Below are 19896 nucleotides of genomic sequence, written 5' to 3'. Positions count from 1 at the left end.
TGGGAGTATTCTATAGGCCCCCCGGTAGCAGTAGGGATACTGAGGAGCAGATTGGGAGGCAGTTTTTGGAAAGATGCAAAAATAACAGGGTTGTTATCATGGGAGACTTCAACTTTCCAAATATTGATTGGCACCTACTTAGTGCCAAAGGTTTAGACGGGGCACAGTTTGTTAAGTGTGTCCAGGACGGATTCCTGACACAGTATGTTGACAGGCCGACTAGAGGGGATGCCATATTAGATCTAGTTTTAGTTAATGAACCGGGACAGGTGTCAGATCTATCGGTGGGTGAGCATTCGGGGGACAGTGACCATTGCTCCATAACCTTTAGAATTGTCCTGGACAAGGACAGGAGCAAAGAGGACGGGAAGATATTTAATTGGGGAAAGGCGAATTATGAGGCTATAAGGCGAGAACTTGGGAGTGTAAACTGGGATGACATTTTTGAAGGGAAATGTACTATGGAGATGTGGTCGATGTTCAGGGATCTCTTGCAGGATGTTAGGGATAAATTTGTCCCAGTGAGGCAGAGAAGGAATGGCAGGATGAAGGAACTGTGGGTGACGAGAGAGGTGGAACAACTAGTTAGGAAGAAGAAGGCAGCATACATAAGGTGTAAGCAGCAAGGATCGGACAGGGCTCATGAGGAATATAGAGTAGCAAGGAAGGAACTTAAGAAAGGGCTGAGGAGAGCGAGAAGGGGACATGAAAAGGCTTTGGCGAGTAGGGTTAAGGAGAATCCCAAGGCTTTTTTCTCGTACGTGAAGAGCAGAAAGATGGCTAGAGTAAAGGTAGGTTCGATTAGAGACAAAGGTGGGAGGATGTGCCTGGAAGCTGTGGAAGTGGGTGAGGTTCTCAATGAATACTCTTCAGTATTCACCAAGGAGAGGGGTCTTGATGATGCTGAGGACAGAGTGGTGAGGGTAATGTTCTAGAGTATGTAGATATCAAGAGAGAGGATGTGTTGGAGTTGTCAGAAAAAATTAGGACAGATAAGTCCCTGGGGCCTGACGGAATATTCCCCAGGCTGCTTTGTGAGATGAGGGAGGAGATTGCTGAACCGTTGGCTAGGATCTTTGAGTCCTCGTTGTCCATGGGAGTGGTACCGGAGGATTGGAGGGTGGCGAATGTTGTCCCCTTATTCAAAAAAGGTAGTAGGGATAGTCCAGGGAATTACAGACCAGCGAGCCTTACGTCTGTGGTGGGTAAGCTGTTAGAAAGGATTCTAAGAGATAGGATCTATGAGCACTTGGAGAAACATGGACTGATTAGGGACAGCCAGCATGGATTTGTGAAGGGAAGATCTTGCCTCACTAGCCTGATAGGGTTCTTTGAGGAGGTGACCAGGAAGATTTATGAGGGTAGTGCAGTAGATGTGGTCTACATGGATTCTAGTAAGGCGTTTGATAAGGTTCCGCATGGTAGGCTTCTTCAGAAGGTCAGAGGCCAAGGGATCCAGGGAGGCTTGGCTGTGTGGATTCAGAATTGACTTGCCTGTAGAAAGCAGAGGGTTGTGGTGGAGGGAGTGCATTTGGACTGGAGGGCTGTGACTAGTGGTGTCCCACAGGGATTGGTTCTGGGACCTCTACTTTTTGTGATATTTATTAATGACTTAGGTGAGGGGGTGGAAGGGTGGGTTAGCAAGTTTGCAGATGACACAAAGATCGGTGGTGTTGTGGATAGTGTGGAGGGCTGTCGAAGCTTACAGAGGGATATTGATAGGATGCAGAGCTGGGCTGACAAGTGGCAGATGGAGTTCAATCCGGAGAAGTGTGAGGTGGTACACTTTGGAAGGACAAACTCCAAGGTGGAGTACAAAGTTAATGGCAGGATTCTGGGCAGTGTAGAGGAGCAGAGGGATCTGGGGGTTCATATCCACAGATCACTGAAAGTTGCCTCACAGGTGGATAGGGTAGTTGAGAAAGCTTATGGGATGTTAGCTTTCATAAATCGTGGGATTGAGTTTAAGAGCCGCGAAGTAATGATGCAGCTTTACAAAACTCTGGTTAGGCCACACTTAGAGTACTGTGTCCAGTTCTGGTCGCCTCATTATAGGAAGGATGTGGAGGCATTGGAAAGGGTGCAGAGGAGATTTACCAGGATGCTGCCTGGATTAGAGAGTATGGATTAGGGGGAGAGACTAAAGGAGCTGAGGCTCTACTTGTCAGAGAGAAGGATGATGAGGGGAGACATGATAGAGGTGTACAAGATATTAAGAGGAATAGATAGAGTGGACAGCCAGCGCCTCTTTCCCAGGGCACCAATGCTCAAAACAAGAAGACATGGCTTTAAGGTAATGGGTGGGAAGGTCAAGGGAGATGTCAGAGGGAGGTTTTTCACCCAGAGAATGGTTGGTGCATGGAAATGTGCTGCCTGGGGTGGTGGTGGAGGCTGATACATTGGACAAGTTCAAGAGATTGTTAGATAAGCATATGGAGGAATTTAAGATAGAGGGATATGTGGGAGGAAGGGGTTAGATAGTCTTAGGTGTGGTTTGAAGGGCAGCACAACATGGTGGGCCGAAGGGCCTGTATTGTGCTGTATTGTTCTATGGTTCTATGCAGTGACCTGTCTGGGTAACTGAAGACAGAAGCACAGCTGGCTAGAGAAAAAGGCGTAGCGATTGGATCTCGGGATGCAGCAAACCGCCTGTCACATACTCCAGGTGCTCAGTGTACAGGGGGCAGAGAACATCCTGGGTGCAGGAAGCAGAGCAGGGGGTCCCTCACAGTCCTGGGTTCACGTTTATACCTCGACCAGGATCACTAATACAGATGATCTGGTTATTAACACAAAGTTGTTTGTGGGGGCTTGCTGTGCACAAATTGGCTGCCATGTTCCATAAAAACATAGAAAGTAGGAGCAGACCCTTCGGCCCCTCTGCACCACTGATCACCTACACCACTTCCTACCCTCCCCCATATCCCTTTGGTACTGAGAGACACATCCACCCCCTCTGAATGTGTTTAATGACGGCCCCCACCACACCATCTCTGGTGCAGAATTACCCTGGGTGAGGAAACTTCTCCCAATCTTAGTGGAAACAGCAAACCCCGTATCCAGAGGCTGTGAGTCCTGGTTTTGGACTCTCTTGCTGTCGGGAACATCTTCCCGGTGTCTAGTCTGTCTGGTCCTGTCAGAAATGTACAGGTTTCTACACAATTCCCTCTCATTATTCTAATGTCGAAAGTACTTCTTTGACTAGCACTGAGAGCAACATGAAAGGTGCTATAGAAATGCAGGCCTTTTCTTTTGCATTTCCGATTATTTTTGAGGAAGTGTGGTGCTTTCAGACTTTGCTGTTCCATTTGGCCAAGGTCCTCAGTTCTGGAATTCCCTGCCCCAGTTGCTCCAGCTTTGAGGTGATTTTCAATCCCACCCCTCGAACGGGTCAAATTTAATGTAACAACCAGTAGAGCAGCTGGAGCAGAGCACCAGGGGTACGTGGCTCCCACCAAACCTCCAGACCCAGAGCACCAGGGGTACAGGGCTCCCACCAAACCTCCAGACCCAGAGCACCAGGGGTACGGGGCTCCCACCAAACCTCCAGACCCAGAGCACCAGGGGTACGGGGCTCCCACCAAACCTCCAGACCCAGAGCACCAGGGGTACGGGGCTCCCACCAAACCTCCAGACCCAGAGCACCAGGGGTACGGGGCTCCCACCAAGCCTTCAGACCCAGAGCACCAGGATGTGACTCCCACCACACCTCAATGACCCAGAGCTCTACAGAGCCTATGAGCTGCTTTCAAAGAGAAGTCACAACTTTGTGAGCTAACACATCAGGCAAAGGTAGAGGAGGTGGAACTGTGATTGGAATCATGCCAATTGCTCTTGGAAAGGTGACCCTTCAAATCCCTTGCTCCAATGTGGGCTGTTGAAGCCAGATCCTGAGACCAGGGCAGAAGTCACACTTTATCCCCCAGAGCAGTCAATGAGGGGCAGCTCAGGGAAGGCAGCCCCCTGAACATCACCCGCTGCACCATGAATGATGACCCTATCTCTCAATGGATTCTCAGCGGCTGTCTGTTAATGTTCATTTAAACCCAGTTCTGTAATATAGATTCTCCGGGAACGATGTTGCAATTCATTTCAGGAAGGTCTTTCCAACCCACTGGTTACCTTAAACCATCAGTCTGGGTGGGATTCAAAATCAGGCTCAAAACAACAGCGGGCCAACACTCAAACTCAGCGCCTCACCCCGCCCTTCCTCCCTTCAACGGCTGCAAGATCTCTGCATTGATCAGCGATCAGAACACGAGTTCAATTTGCTGGCAAACCATTCCTTACCCACGCAATGGATTCCATCGCCAAAATGCCCAGTCTGGCAAACACACATGAAGGATCCCAGGGTGTTGATACAAAAGGCATTGGGGTTGCAGGTGTGTTGTTGCAGGAGACACTCATCGACATCTGTGAAAAGGACAGATCGATCAAATGGGACACAATGAAGGACATCAAATTCATTGGAGTTACCAAGATCCTTGCCTGAGAAATTCGGGGGCACAGGGTGAGCAGGGATTCATCCCCAATGGTCTGTGTCAAAGGGACTTCGATACTGATCCTCAGTTTGGGACACAGTCCTGTTGGTTGGTCCAGGCAAAGACAAGAGACAAGCCAGCCCATACCTGGCTGCCTGGGTGGGTCCTGGGATTCTGAAATCACTTGGACCTTGGACCATTAGGAGATGTGAGACCCTGCAGTCTGTGGGAGAACTGGGTGGGGAGGGACAGTGACTGTGAGTTGGGTGAGCGAGTGCCTTAGGGAGAGAGGACCTAGACCAAACCAGACTTCCTGCCCATGCATTCCCCTGCTCTGGGATACCTGGGGGAGAGCCAATGATGTCACCTCAGCCCCATCTCAGGGTCCAAAAACCAGCTCCTGGCCATTCACCTTCTGAATCTCAACCTTGCAGCATTTCATCGCTGGGCTAATTCTGAGAGTGTTTGCAAACTTTCATTCACACCGAACGGCGAAGCAATTAAAACTCAAGGGTGCGTAAACAACCCAGTACAAATTCAGACACAGAGCCTGCCTCAGAAAGAATATTCAGACGTCAAACCGCGGAACAGGAGAAACTGAGACCTGATGTTACCAGGCTGTGGATGGGCATCGAAAATCAGCAGAGTGAGACATTTATTGTCAGTGTTGAGCACGAGTTGGGGATCCCTGGGTGACCTTACCTTTCCCTAACTTTAGAAAACTAAGTTACTCCAGCACAGATCAGGATGGAATTGAGGTGTTTAACTCATTCAGTGCTGGGCTGTGATAAAGGGGTGAAAACATGGTTGCTCCACACAGCAGTGTGTCAGCGGCTCAGCTCCATAACACAGTTGAACGGGTAAACATTTCGTCTGGACAATGAGAATCCTCACCTATGCAGGAAAATATGCCGTCTCCATCATATCCCTCCTCACACTGACACTTGTAGGAGCCAGGGGTGTTAACGCAAGTCGCTTCTGGGAGGCAGTTGTAGGGCATTCCTTGTGTGCATTCGTTAATATCTCAACGATAGAGGCAGAGGATGCAAAATTAGGTTCAAACTCAGGCTACATTAACGCATTGTGTATATGGAATTACACTGATAACCGATCACAGGCTCACAGGCCATTCAGCCCCTCGAGCCTGTCCTATCATTTAAAGGGATGACGGCTGGTCCGCGGCTCAGCCTCACTTCCCTCAGTGCCTTTTGCTTCACAGAAATCTATCGGTTTCAGGCGTAAGGCACAGCTGACTCTTCACAATCGCCAGCTGTGGAGGGGGTCCCAGGTTTGTACCAACTCTCTCGTTCCAGACCCGTCCACCTCTGGTGACCAGGTGAACCACTGCCTTTACGACGGCAACTGCAGTCTACGTGAGAGAGGAGGGAGGGGGGACTGAAGGGTACGGAGATTGGGCTGGGTGCAGCCCTGGTATGGGACATATCCGCTGGCCATACTGCCTGGGCTATGCCTGCTGCAATCCTGGTAACAACAGCGGACAAAGTTAGTTAGTTTTCCCCATCTAGTGGCCGTGTTCAGCTCAGCAGCTTCATTGTCCACCATCACTGGTGTACCAGTCAATCCCAGGCAGTGGACAAACTGTCTGTCACATGACAATAAATCCAGGGAATATTTCCTCCTGCCCTGCTCAGTTCTGGGGTGACAGAGGGGACCTTATTAAGGTGGCCTCAAAACCAGCAGCTCCTTTCTCAACTCCACCCAAGGGGAAACAACAGAGAGCCCATGGGGGGGCGGGGACGGAGGGGAGACCGCTAGGGGGAGGGGAAACACCATGAGAAGGAGAGTGTGAGGTCAGTGGGGGCAGGGAGCGGTAGAAGAGAGGGCTGACCTTTTGGGGGGAAGATAGTGAGGTCAGTGGAGGAGGGGTGGAGAGGGGTGGCTGTTGGGGGAGTATCGTGGGAGGGGCAGTGCTCAGTTCTGGGCTGCACCACAGGGTGGAGGCTTTGACCTTCAAGGGGGCCCCATGCACACACCAGGGCTGAAAAGAATCAAACCATGGGGTTAGATGCACAGATGCACAGGATAACAATGGAGCCCACGCTAGCCATTCGTCCATCCAGTTCCAATCCATCCCTCCCTCCTCCCTCAGAGGGAAGGAGGAAGGGACGAATGGGAGGAGGGAGGAGGGAGGGGAGGGAAGGAGCCAGTGAGGGGGGAGGGGACCTCCAGGGAAAAGTTTAAACCAGAGATTAAGATATCTTTAGGTGAAGGTTGTGGAACCAAGGTGGGTGGCTGAAGCCGAGATACAAATCACAGTATGAGTGAATAGGGCAGCAAGCAGAGGGGCCGAACAGCCTCGTCCTGTTGCTGTGGATACACAGTTGTTGAAGATAAAGGCACTGACCAGGTTTCAGTGAAGTAACAGAAACCAGGGCAGGGAAGTTGAGAAAACACCAGCTGACAGCACAGAAGGGAAGGGCAGGTTCCCCACAGCTGGGAAGCGCAGCACAGAGTGGGGTGTGTTAAATATATTAAACCAGACAACTGTGGGCTTAGTACTTGTAGAAATTAAAGCTGATTGGATTGTCGAGAGGAATAAGGAGGCAAAAGGAAGAGTCAAAGTGTGCAGGTGAGCCACAGGACACAAGGAACCGTTACGTGGAGTATCATGGAGACATTGACTCCTTGGACATGTTAATGAGGTCCAGAACCAGATACAACACCTTGGCCCTGACACGTGACCCGTGCACCTCATTCACAACCAACTGTGACTGAATCAAGGCCCAACAGCCATCCGTTCTGACCACATCTCCCCAGCTCTAAAGCACTCCCAGAGTGGGTTCCTGACCTACCCACAGAACACTGCCAAAACACTTGTTTGCCACGAGTTAGGTCCAAGTGCAAATACTGCAGATACTGGAAACCCGAGATAAAAACAGAGAAGGCTGGAAATAGTGTCAGTGAGAGTGGGTAATAACTAAAGGATCGTTGCGAGATAAGTTCATGTGGTAAAAATTCTCATTCCACAGAGTCATACAGCACGGAAACAGGCCCTTCAGCCCAGCTGGTCCATGCCGACCAAGATGCCCCATCCAAGCTCATCCCATTTCCCACCCTTTGACCCATAACCTTCTAAACCTTTCCAATCCATGCACCTGTCCAGCTGTCTTTTAAAAGTTGTTATTGTAGCTCCCTCAACCACTTCCTCTGGCAGCTGATTCCACACAGATACCACCCTTTGTGTAAAATAAGTTGCCAGTCATGTTGCTCTTAAGTCTGTCCCCTCTCATCTTAAACCTATGCCCTCTAGTTCTTAATACCCCAACTCTGGGAAAAGACTGAGTGCATTCACCCTATCTATGTCCCTCACGATTTTACAAACCCCTATAATATCACCCTCTGTCTCCTATCCTCTAAGGAATAAAGTCCCAGCCTGTCCAACCTCTCCCTGTAACTCAGTCCCTCAAGTCCTTGCAACACCCTTGTAAATCTTTTCTGTACTCTTTCCAGTTTAATAACATCTTTCCTACAGTAGGGTGACCAAAACCAATCACAATACTCCAGTGCGGCCTCACCAGCGTCCTGTACAACCGCACCATGACCTTCAACTTCTGTACTCAATGCCCTGACTGATGAAGGCCAGCATGTCAAAAGCCTTCTTCACCACCCTGTCTACCTGTGACTCCACTTTCAGTGAAGCAGGTACTTGTACTTCAAGGTCCCTCTGCTCTACAACACTCCCCAGGGCCCTGCCGTTCACTGTAAAAGTCCAACCTGGATCTGACTTTCCAAAATGCAACACCTCGCACTTATCCGAATTAAACTCCATCTGCCATTCCTCGGCCCACTTACTCAGCTGATCAAGATCCCCCTGTAATTTTTAATAACCTTTTTCACTGTCCACTCTTCCACCTATTTTAGTGTCATCTGCAAACTTACTAACTGTGCCAAACAGCAATGGGCCCAGCACCGACCCCTGAGGCACACCACTAGTCACGGGCCTCCAGTCCCAGAAACAACCTTCCACCATCACCGTCTGCTTCCTACCGTCAAGCCAATTGTGTATCCAATTAGAGAAATAAAGGACTGCAGATGCTGGAATCTAGATGAAAAACACTACGATGCCGGTGGACAAAAGAGGGGAGGCGGGGTGGGCACGTGGTGCTGATAGGTAGATGCAGGTAAGAGATAGTGATCGGCAGGTGTGGGGGCAGTGGGGAGAGCAGATCCACCGGGAGATGGCTCACAGGTATGGAGTTGAAGTGACTGGCAACGGAGATGCAGATCACGGTTACAGACAGAGCGCAGGCGTTCTGCAAAACGGTCACCTAGTCCGCGGTTACGGACAGAGTGCAGGAGCAAGGAGCCGGTCACTTCAACTCCCCCTCCCACACTATCACTGATACGTCAGTCCTCGGCCTCCTCCACTGCCGGGAGAATTCCAAGCGCAAACAGAACAGCACCTCATTTTCCGTCTGGAACCTTGCAGCCTAATGGGATGAACATTGAATTCTCCCACTTTAGGAAATCCCCACCCCCCTTCCCCACACCCTCCCCCCCCCGCCAGGCTTCTTCTCTTCTTCCCTTTCCTGGCCTCCTTTTGTTTTTCTTTCTCTCCTTACCTGTGACCCATCCCCCGGTGGATCTGCTCTCCCCACCTCCCCCGCACCTGCCCATCACCATCTCTTACCTGCATCTACCTATCACCTCCCTGTGCCCACCCCACCTCCCCTCTTTCGTCCACCTATCACTGCTCTGCTTTTCCCTCCTATATATTGGGCTTCCCCTTTTCCTATCTTCAGTCCTGAAGAAAGGTCCTGACCCGAAACATCGACCGCCTGCTTTTCTCCACGGATGCTGCCTGGCCTGCTGAGTTCCTCCAGCATCAGAGTGTTTTTCATGTGTCTCCAATTAACCAGCTTTCCCTGGATCCCATGCGATCTTACCTTCCAGAGCAGCCTACCATGTGGAACCTTATCAAAGGCCTTACTGAAGTCCATATAAACCATGTCTGCCACCCTGCCCTCATCGACTTTCTTGGTCACCTCATCAAAAAATTCAATCAAGTTTGTAAGACATGATCTCCCACGCACAAAGCCATGCTGACTACCTCTAATCAACCCCTGTCTTTCCAGATGTACGTATATCTTATCCCTCAGAATCCTCTCCAGTAACTTACCCACCACAGATGTTATACAGTAGTTGCCAGGTTTTTCTTTGCCATCCTTCTTAAATAAAGGCACAACGTTAGCCACCCTCCAGTCTACCATCACCTCACCCATCAATAACGATGATGCAAATATTTCAGCCAAGGCTCCCGCGATTTCTTCTCTCACCTCCCACGGTGTTCTTGGATAAACCTGGTCAAACCCTGAAAACACATTCAACTTTTCTCCCCAGATGATGCATATCAGCACGTTGTCATTACTGATGACACAATAATGCACCACAGCACTGATGTGACTGCTCAGTCTCCTAGTGCCCTAGAGACCAGCTGAGGCTCCACAATCCTCGCTCCATTCACTGGTGGGAGGGCAGTGAGTGTGCTGTCTTCTGCTGAGAGGACCAGGTTTGTTGGAGTGACTTTGATGTAATGATGAAGGGAACTGTCTCAGGGTGAGTAACATCGGGGGGGAACGTAGATATAAGGTGATTGGCAGGTGAACCCAAGGGAACAGAAGGGGCTGGTTAGGATGTGGAGGGTGGTGGTGTCCAGGAACCAGCTGCCTGCGAGGGAGAATCAACAGGAACTTTCCAAAAGGAATGGTACAAAAACTGAAGTGAAGGGGAGGGCAAGGGAGAGGGATTAAAGTGGTCTGGGCAGCACAATGGGGAATCACCTCCTTCTGTGTCATATCATTCTCTGATTCTATCCAAGGATCACTCCAGGAAAATACTCACCCAAGCAGTGAACACCGTTCCCTTCAAACCCATCATTGCATTTGCAGCTGTGAGTGCTCCTAATGCTCTCTGCACAGGTCTTCGTTACGTCTGTAGGCCATCAAAAGATTAAGAACATCTGTAACATGGTGGTTATAGAAACTATCAACATTAATCATGAAACATGCAACGTGGAAACAAATTAAAATGAACAGTGATGAAAAAACTTCCTTTACTTTTCGTGACTGGGTTAAGATCCAGCCCACGTCATACCCTTCCTGGGTCAGAGTCCTACAGTCACACCACAGAAACAGGCCCTCTGGCCCACACCTCCATGCCAAGCTTTTGCCCACCTACACAAATCTCATTTGCCCAGATTAGACCATATCCTTCTACACCTTGCCTAGTTAAATGCCTGTCTAAATGTCCCTTAAATGTAGAGATTGTACCTGATTCCACCCCTTCCCCTGGCAGCACGTTCCAGATATCAACCCCCTTCTGTGTAAAACATCCCCTCAGATCCCCTTTAAAACTCCCTCTCTCCTTAAACCTCTGCCTTCGTTTTTGATGCTCCGACCCTGGGGAAAAGATTCTGATTGTCCACCTTATCTATGGCTCTTATACTGCCATCAGATCACCTCTCAGCCTCCTTCGCTCCAGGGAAAACAAGCCCAGCCTGTCCAACCTCTCCTCATATCTAAAGTCCTCTAATCCAGGCCATGACAGGATTTGCAAATTAAGGGGTTAATTTCCACTCCAGGACAAGGTCAGGATAATGTCTGGTGCAGTAATGGAAGCTGCAGTTCCTTGAGGAAAGTTCAGATGAGACATCATCCTAAAGCCAACCCTGTCTGAGAGACCACCAGAAATTCCATGGCAGACCACCAGTCTCTAAGCAGGGTTCAATATTCTCCTGGTGTCTCCACCAACGTTTATCCTTCAGCTGACATGACCACTAGAGAATAATTGGTTAACATCTCAAATATCCCCACAAGAAAACAACAATTGTATTTTACAAAAGCTTTAATTTAGCAAAACACTCCCAAGGAGCTTGCTGGGGATGACAACTGAACAAAAATTGACTGATATAACCCGAGTTGGAAAGGCAGGATTTAAGAAGTATTGAAAGAAGAGGGAAGAGATTTAGGAGAGAACCCCAGAGCTGGGGGCCCAGGCAGCTGAAGAATATGGCCACCAGTGGCGGAGTGATTAAACTCTGGATGATCAGGAGGGAGTGGGATACAGCAGAGTGCTGTGGGACTGGAGGAGATTAGGGAGGCAGGAAGGGGGAGTGAGACCATGGACAGATTTACAAACAGGTCTCGGAATGTAGGTCGGCATGCACAGTGGTGCCGGGTGAATGGGGCTCAGTGGCAGAGTTCTGGATGACATCAGATTATGGAGGTGTAGAGGGGATGGGCCAGGTTGGGTCTGGAAGGTTCACAGTGGATACTTCACACAGTGGATAGATTAACACAGCTTGTGTTTTGTGTGTAATTGTAAAATACACAGAAGATTATAATGAAAGGAACACACCACAATTCAGCCCAATCCACTCTTCTTGTGAAGTGGTTGCCTGAATCACACCACGTACACATCCTCGTCAGTACGAGATGTGGAAATGAGGGGAATGGAACCAGTTTCCATACCTTTCCTGACTTCAAACAGTCTTTGTGCTACAGCCACCTTCCCAGGGACTTTCTCTGTAAAATCATAAACAACTGCGCGGATGTGGCCAAATTCTTCGTCCCTGAAAATTACAGATAATATTAAGAGCAAAAAGTAAGCAATGGTGTTGAGGAACTGTAATGTGGTGAGATACGCCAGTCAGGTGGCAGGTATTCTTCTCTGAAGATAACAGCAGGTAGTAGGTGGATTCAGTGACTAAGGACACTTGTCTCCATCGTCTGAAACAGGGAGGTCATAATCAAACTCTTCCCATTAGCTAGTGGATGCCCACTCTATGGCTTTGTGGGAAATCTCACACTTTCCAATTAAATTCCATGAACATTGCATAGACTAAATCACAATCTCCAGTCAGCCAACCCCTTGGATTTCTAACCACTTGTCAGCAGGAAAGAGGTGTCAGCAGGAGCCTGGAGTCAGATGCAGGGTGTAATTGTACAGCATTGTGCTTCCTTGTGACAGCATTTACATTCTGGTCAACTAAGGTCCTGATAAGAGCACAATAAAATGTGTTCACCCATCAGTACGATTAGCTCTGTTCATGGACTGAGCCACAGCTGTAATCAGAGCAGATCAGTGATACAACTGACATGTCTCTTCACAGATTTCCCAAAATTTATTCTGTAGGAATAATGTGGTCACCCAAACAGTTAGACAGTAAACGTTCATAAAACAAGAGTTTGCAGAATGAATTGGAGCTTGTATTCAATTGAATGCTGCAAATTTAAATCAAGGGTGTGCAATAGATTTGTACATATTCTAAATGTACTTTGTTTTTTGTTCTAATTATGTTCTTTCTTGTAAAAATCATGTATAGTTTATATTGAATTTATGTTTCTTCTTGTGAATGCTGCTAATATGATGCTCTGTGCCCGTGGTGCTGCTGCAAGTAAGTTTTTCATTGCACCCATGCACACATGGAATTGTGCATCTGACAGTAAACTCAACTTTGACATATTCAGCTATCTTTTCATATCTTCAATTTAGTCTTACCTGATCCCATTGATTAAAATGCCCTCAGTTCCACCAGCTAATACACTGACATTTTCCCTAAACTGTGAGAGTTCGGAGGGCTCCTTGAACCATCGAACAAACGCTGTCTCTGAGATTGCCAAGTAGGGTGTTATGTGCATTTGGACAATATCTCCTATTAAATATTCTCCAATATCTAAAGAACAAGAAGTCTTCATTAATGCCAAGTAAGACATCTGCACAACCAAATATTTCACACCACCCATTTCTCCAGTGAGATAGATGTAAATAAACTCAACAAGATCACTATAAATCTCTGACCCCTAAACCCATCTACTGAAGATGATGCTTCCTGTCCTTTCCACTTTTAACCAGGTTTTATTTGAGCCTCTCTTCTTCCTCGTGGTAACATAAGAAAGGGCAATACTACCCCTAACGCTGGATGCGGGCGTAACACTTCCTACAGTGCTCAGTCCCCTTTTGTTCACCACTGAACTACAGAGTCTGTATTTACCTTTGGTGATTTCCGGTGTCCCCTGGGACTCCCAGATCCTGAACGTCAAAGCCCTGATCAGTGACGAGTCCTTCCACAATGCAGTATGGACACATGGGTGGGCCGGAATGTGCCACCCACAACACTGCTGAGAAAAGTTTGACAACTGTCTAAACCACCATCCCCACCCCTCTCAAGTTTAGCCAGCTGTCAAACCTGGCAAAGTATGTCTGAATAATTAAGACATCAAAATACAATTAAAAATCAAGGTTAATGTTTTTTAAATTACAATAATTTAAATCTAAACCCCAAAATTTTAAGGATACTTAAAATAATTCAACTTTTACCAAAATTGAGTCATAGAGTCAGAGTGATACAGCACAGATACAGGCCCTTCAGCCCACTGGTCCACGCTGACCAAGTCGCCTTCCTGAGCTAGTCCCATTTGCCCGCGTTTGGCCCATATCCCCCTAAACCTTTCTATCCATGTACCTGTCCAAATGTCTTTTAAATGTCGTAATTGTACCCACCTCTACCACTTCCTCTGGCAGCTTGTTCCACCCTCTGGGTGAAAAAGTTGCCCCTCAGGTCCCCTTCAAATCTTTCGAGAAAAAAATGGAGATGGCTCCCTCTTTTCCACTGCACCCACTGGATCTGCTGCCCCTACACTGGACCCAGTCTGATTCAGCAGACAGGCAACAGTGTCAGTGCACTGGGACCACTGTAGGTTTGTGCTCTACCACTGTACTCGTGTCTGAGTGTGTAAAATCACTGGCAGAAAGCAGCCAGCAAACCTGGAACATTCCCGTCCATGTAGGAAGTGTGAAAGGGTTCACACTCCCCAACACTGGCATTTCCTGTTTTATCTAGAACCACCCTCACTCACCCCCCCCCCCATACGCCAGATGTAATCATCTTAGAGGCAGAAATCTAACTCACCAAGTGCTTCCATTGCAGCCTGTAACACTGCTCTGTCCCCATCCCTTCTCTCCACACCCCACTCTCTCTTTCTCTTCAACCCCTCCCCACCCTCATTTCCCTCACCCCTCGCTGCTGTTTGGTAGAGGGACACACAGGCTGGAGAGGGGGAGGAGACAGCAGTGCAGGAAGAGGCAAGGCCGAGGAGAGATTTGAACACAAGGCTGAGGATATTTAAATCAGGGCGTCACATAGCCAGGAGCTGGTGTGAGTCAGTGAGCACAGGGTCAACGGGTGCTCACTGACCCTCGGTGTGGCTCAGGAGAGGGGCAGCACAGTTTTAGCTGGGTTCACATTTAGTCTTTGAAATGGGGGCTTAGGTAGACGTACAGAGCGAACCTCCAGCCCACACTCAGCCATCAGAAACAGCACCAATGAGAAACTCTCAAGGACTTATGAAAAAGCAAGTTTTAACCGGCTAGTCAGCAATATTCAATAATAACCAAAAATAAGGAAGTAAACAAAAGGAATCAAAATTAATTTTGTGAATAAAAATTCAGTGGACAATTTAAAAAAAAATTTGTTGAAATTAGTTGCAAGATTAACTGTCAATTTACCTCCTTCTCAAAGTGAGCTGTGAGACAAATTTGGGAAACTTTTCTGGCGAGGCTTTAGTGGAAAACATGTTTAAGAACTTCTAAAAGTTTTTGCATTGTAGTGCTGCCACAAAACAACAAATTTCACATCATGTAAGTCGGTGATAACAAATCTGATTCTGATTCAGAGACATTGAGAAACAGTCAAATGCAGAGGAGCAGCTTCCTGGTAAGTTCCTGGCAGCTGGTTTGCTGGAGAATTCAAAAATGACACATTGTGAGCTGATAAACTATTGCATTTATTTCAAATTCTATAAAACTAATTTTGAAAGTATTTTAAATTCTACTAAAAGTTAATTAACAACTGGGTTTCATTTCTCATCTGTGTTCAGTGTTTCTCAGTATCCTCAGTTACTGGGATGGACAGTTCTGCTTTGGTTTACTAAGTTTGATCCCAATAAACGTGGGATGGGACAGAATTGTTCTTACCAATCGGAGGGCTGTCAAGAACAAAATAATAGCGTATCCGTGTGGGATTCAGTAACTCAAATGGGGCATCATCATATGGTTCTATTGCACTTTCCATCTGTTTAAAAATCTCGCTTTCAAACTCGACCCAGAACCTGTTGGGGTAGAAATCGTCCTCGCTGACATTGACCAGCTCCATGGCTAGGTTCCGGCTCTTCAGCAGAATCCCGGGAAGCAGCTCAGCAGGAGGAGTCAGTCTTCTCCTGTAACTGTGGGAAAAGATGGTCAGCATTAGAACTACATCCCAGGAACAAATCACGTGGTGCAACCAGTTAATGCTGGGTGTGTGGCTTCCACAACCTTCTATCACTTTCCCTTTCAACATTTTACCAGTTAAACTTTGACATGGTTTTCATGTGAGCCACTAATTCCACAAGTGTGCTGACAAAGACGTACCTTAAGATATTTCTTTACCTGAATCTCTCACCTTGCTCCCTCAGTGACCCTCTCTCTCTCTTTCACCACCACCACCCTACCGCCATTATCTCTGCTGCAACAGCTCATCACCAGATCATTTACCTTTTGCTGTGGATTTTTTTCATTTTTCCAGACCTGCCCTGATAGGCAGAGTCCAACGCTAACAGGGAATGGTTTTGATTTTTGCATTAGTCACACACCCACTGCTCCCAGTCTTCACCTCCAGCTCCACACCTCCTCCCTTTGGGTGCAATGGCAGGGGATCATTTCCCAAGCCCCTGGTTCCACGTTAGCAGAACAGAGCTCAGACTCGCTCTGCTTGTGGTTTAGAGGGTCTATCGGATGAGCTGGGTACCACCAGGACGGTGAAGGTGGCCTTGCTGATAGGACCTTGTTCTCGAAGATGGATTGGTCTTGGTTTCTTGGTTTTTCTGCCACTTTTGCATCAGGATATACCCAAAGCCATTTTGAATCAACATAAACAAGCACCCAGGAGTTCCATCAGCAGCCACAATTCCTTCATTACCCCCAGTGGAACTCTGAGCCTTCACTCTCCCCTCCCACACCCCAGGATCACTCAGCCAATCTGCTCCAAGATTAAACAGATTACAGAACTGAAGTACTGTTGAATTTCATGCCTGGATGGTACACAGCTGGAAAATAGATAAATCAACTTTTAGTCTCCTGGTATTTGGCCCAAGGGCTCAGTTTTAATTTTGGGATCACTAAAGATTTCCAGACTTTTAGACCGAGGGGACTGTGTTAGTGCCGGTTTCATGGGAGATTATCCTTTCTCTACACTAAGGATCCAGTGATAGAATCCTAAACCAGAGGCAAGAGACCACATGGGAAACTAAAGCAACACATTTGCTTGTAGCATGAGCAAAGAAATCCACTGGAGCACATACTACGGCAACACTTCATGACGGCTCAGCTGGAAGATCCACAAATCAGGATGAAAGGTCGGTGACCCCAGACATTAACTCTACTTCACTCTGCAGATGCTGCCTGACCTGCTGAGTATTTTTATTTCAGATTTACAGCATCTGTAGATTTTGCTTTCTGATTATTCTAGAATTGAATTTTTAGTTATCCTGATATGAAGACCATATCACCAATCACAGCCCCATTGGCACTGAGAGAGTAGACTTTGCAAAATACCATGAATTAAGTACAGTCACACAGCACAGAAACAGGCCCTTCAGTCCAACCAGTCCATGCTGACCAAGATTCCCGTCTAAGCTAGTCCCATGTTCCCACGTTTGTCCCCTATCCCTCTAAACCTTTCCTATCCATGTACCTGTCCAAGTGTCATTTAAATGTTGTCAATGTACCTGTCTCAATACACAAAAAGTGCTGGAGGAACTCAGCAGGTCAGGCAGCATCTATGAAGGGAAATAAACAGTTAATGTTTTGGGCCGAGACCCTTCATCAGGACTGGAAAGTAAGAGGGCAGAAGCCAGAATAAGAAGGTGGGGGGAGGGGAGGAGCACACGCAGGCAGGGGACAGGTGAGTTCAGGTGAGGGGGGGAAGGTAGGTGGGTGGGGGAGGGGGTGAGATGTAATAAGCTGGGAGGTGATGGGTAGAAGTGGCAAAGGGCTGGAGAAGAAGGAATCCGGTCGGAGAGGGCAGTGGACCATGGAATAAAGGATGGGGGAGGGGAGGGGAGGAGATGGGCAGGTCATCAAGGCGGGGGAAGGGAGCCACAGGAATAAGGGCCGACAAAGGAGTTGGGGGGGGGGAGGAGAAGAAAAAGAAGGGGAGTGGTTACCGGAAGTTGGAGAAATCAATGTTGATGACATCAGGTTGGAGACTCCCAGGGCGGAATATGAGGCGTTGTTCCTCCAACCTGCATCTGGCCTCAACGTGGCAGTAGAGGAGGCCGTGGAGAGACATGTCAGTGTGGGAGGGGGAGTGTCCCTGCCTCAACCAGTTCCTCTGGCAGCTCACTCCATACACTGACCACCCCGTGAACATGTTCCTATTAGTTCTCTCCCCTCTCACCTTAACCCTATGCCCTCTAGGCTACATTGGACATCCCATCCAATGGGGAAAGAAAAATACGAGTTGGTATAAATTTGTGGTTTATTCACCTGCTCCTTTGCAGCCTGTATACCTGTGAAAAATTGGTCCTTGAGAAGCATAAAATTTAAACCAAGCAATGTGCTCCGGTTTATAACCAGACACAGAGACACTGAAGGTTATGTTTCCTCCGACTGGTTTTGTTATGAGGCAAGTTTGGACTTCTGTTCTGCTGCAGCTTCCCAGATCCGACACTGTAATCAGGCCCTCAGGTTCTGCACACATAAACAAAACAAAAGCAAACTGTGAGGATCAACTCCTGCACACCGTGCAGTTTGGATTTCTTATGCTAAAGTTAACAAGCATGATGTTTGCTGGCTGTACAATTCTAAGATTCAGGTTCAAAGTCAGTCAGTAAACAGCACATGGTGGGAAGTCCCAGCAGGTCAGGCAGCACCTGTGGTGAGATGTCCGGGTGAAAGGTCATCAAACCGAAACGATCACTCTGCATCTTTCTCCACAGTTTCTGCCTGGCCTGTTGAACATCTCCAGCATTTCCTGATTTGTGTTCAGATTTCCAACATCTGCCATCCTGGATCAAAGTCAGGATGGACCTCCTCAGCCTTTGAGCCAGCGACACCCTTTCCAAAGTGAACGTCAGAATCTTAGCCCAGCTTCTAATGGCACAGGTGCACTGTTTGCAGCTCCAGTTCTGCTGGCCAGTAAACAGCTTTCCTGAGCTCAGGTGCTGAGGAGTGTTGGGAATCTCACTCTGCAATACGAGATGAGAAAACCAGCAACTATACTGCACTGTTTACACCCTAAGGACATACCATAATACTGCACAGCCAATGAAGCACTTCTGGTGTGCAGTCACTGTTGTAACTACAGCAGCCAATCTGTGCACAGCAGAAGTCCACCTAAAAGCAATGTTACAGTGACCAGGTAAGGTGTCAATGCTAAGGGACATATATTGAGAGGACATTAGGTACAATGTCCCTACTTTTCTTCGAAATAACCTCATGAGATTTTTGAGAGATGGGGCCTCGGTTGACATCTCATCTGAAAACCAGCAGTGGAGCATCAGACTGGACTGTCGTTCTCAGGTCCCTAAAGCAGGACCTGACCTCCAACCTTCCAATACAGAGGGAAGAGGGCTGCCCACTGAGCTATGGCTCAACATTCCTGCACAATGCTTTTCCTACATTGTGACCACCCCAACAATAATTCATTGTAGCAAAAAATAAACTGCTGGAAGAAATTAGCAGATCACAGAGTCATGGAGTGATACAGCATGGAAACAGGCCCTTCAGCCCAACTGGTCCATGCCGACCAAGATTCCCACCTAAGCTAGTCTCACTTGCCCATGTTTGGTCCATATCCCCCAAACCTTTCCTATCCTTGTACCTGTCCAAGAGTCTTTTAAATGTTGTTAATGTCTCCACAGATCAAGCGGCAATTGTGGAGGGAAAAGGATGATCAAGGTGTTCAGGGCTTCGGCCAAAACATTGACCATCCATCTGCCTCCACAGATGCTGCCTGACCACCCCTCCTCCCCCAACTTTTTCCAGCAGTTTATTTTGTGTTCCAGATTCCAGCATCTGCAGTCTCTTGTGTCTCCAGCAATAATTCATTGCTCACTGGGACAACCAGAGGTCACAAACGCCTCTGCAGAAATCTTTCTTTAGCCAAAAGGACTGTTGCAGATCCAAGGGAAACAAAGGACTGCAGATGCTGGAATCTAGATGAAAAACACGATGATGCTGGAGGAACTCAGCGGGCCGGGCAGCATCCGTGGAGAAAAGCAGGCGGTCAACGTTTCGGGTCAGGACCCTTCTTCAGAAAGTTACCTGAGAGCATCAGACAATGTTTACCACATAACTTTCTCCCCAACTCAAAGATTTGACTAACTTATTTGATGAACTCCAGTTTCCTTGGTGT

General features: G+C 47.9%; 1 protein-coding gene across 1 annotated transcript in view; it reads right to left on the bottom strand.

Annotated features, from left to right (window-relative positions):
• Nucleotides 1-4403: 4403 nt before the first annotated feature.
• Nucleotides 4404-19896, bottom strand: part of LOC127583277 (uncharacterized) — a 136942-nt gene continuing 121449 nt past the window's right edge. The window contains exons 6-8 of the mRNA XM_052039062.1: nucleotides 10344-10433; nucleotides 5376-5504; nucleotides 4404-4413 (exon numbers count right to left, since the gene is read on the bottom strand). The gene's annotated coding sequence lies outside the window, so the exon portion shown is untranslated. The remainder of the gene's footprint in view (nucleotides 4414-5375; nucleotides 5505-10343; nucleotides 10434-19896) is intronic.

This window comes from Pristis pectinata, chromosome 26 (assembly GCF_009764475.1).
Source record: "Pristis pectinata isolate sPriPec2 chromosome 26, sPriPec2.1.pri, whole genome shotgun sequence".
Lineage (NCBI taxonomy): Eukaryota > Metazoa > Chordata > Chondrichthyes > Rhinopristiformes > Pristidae > Pristis > Pristis pectinata.
This window is presented reverse-complemented; position numbering and strand designations above follow the sequence as displayed.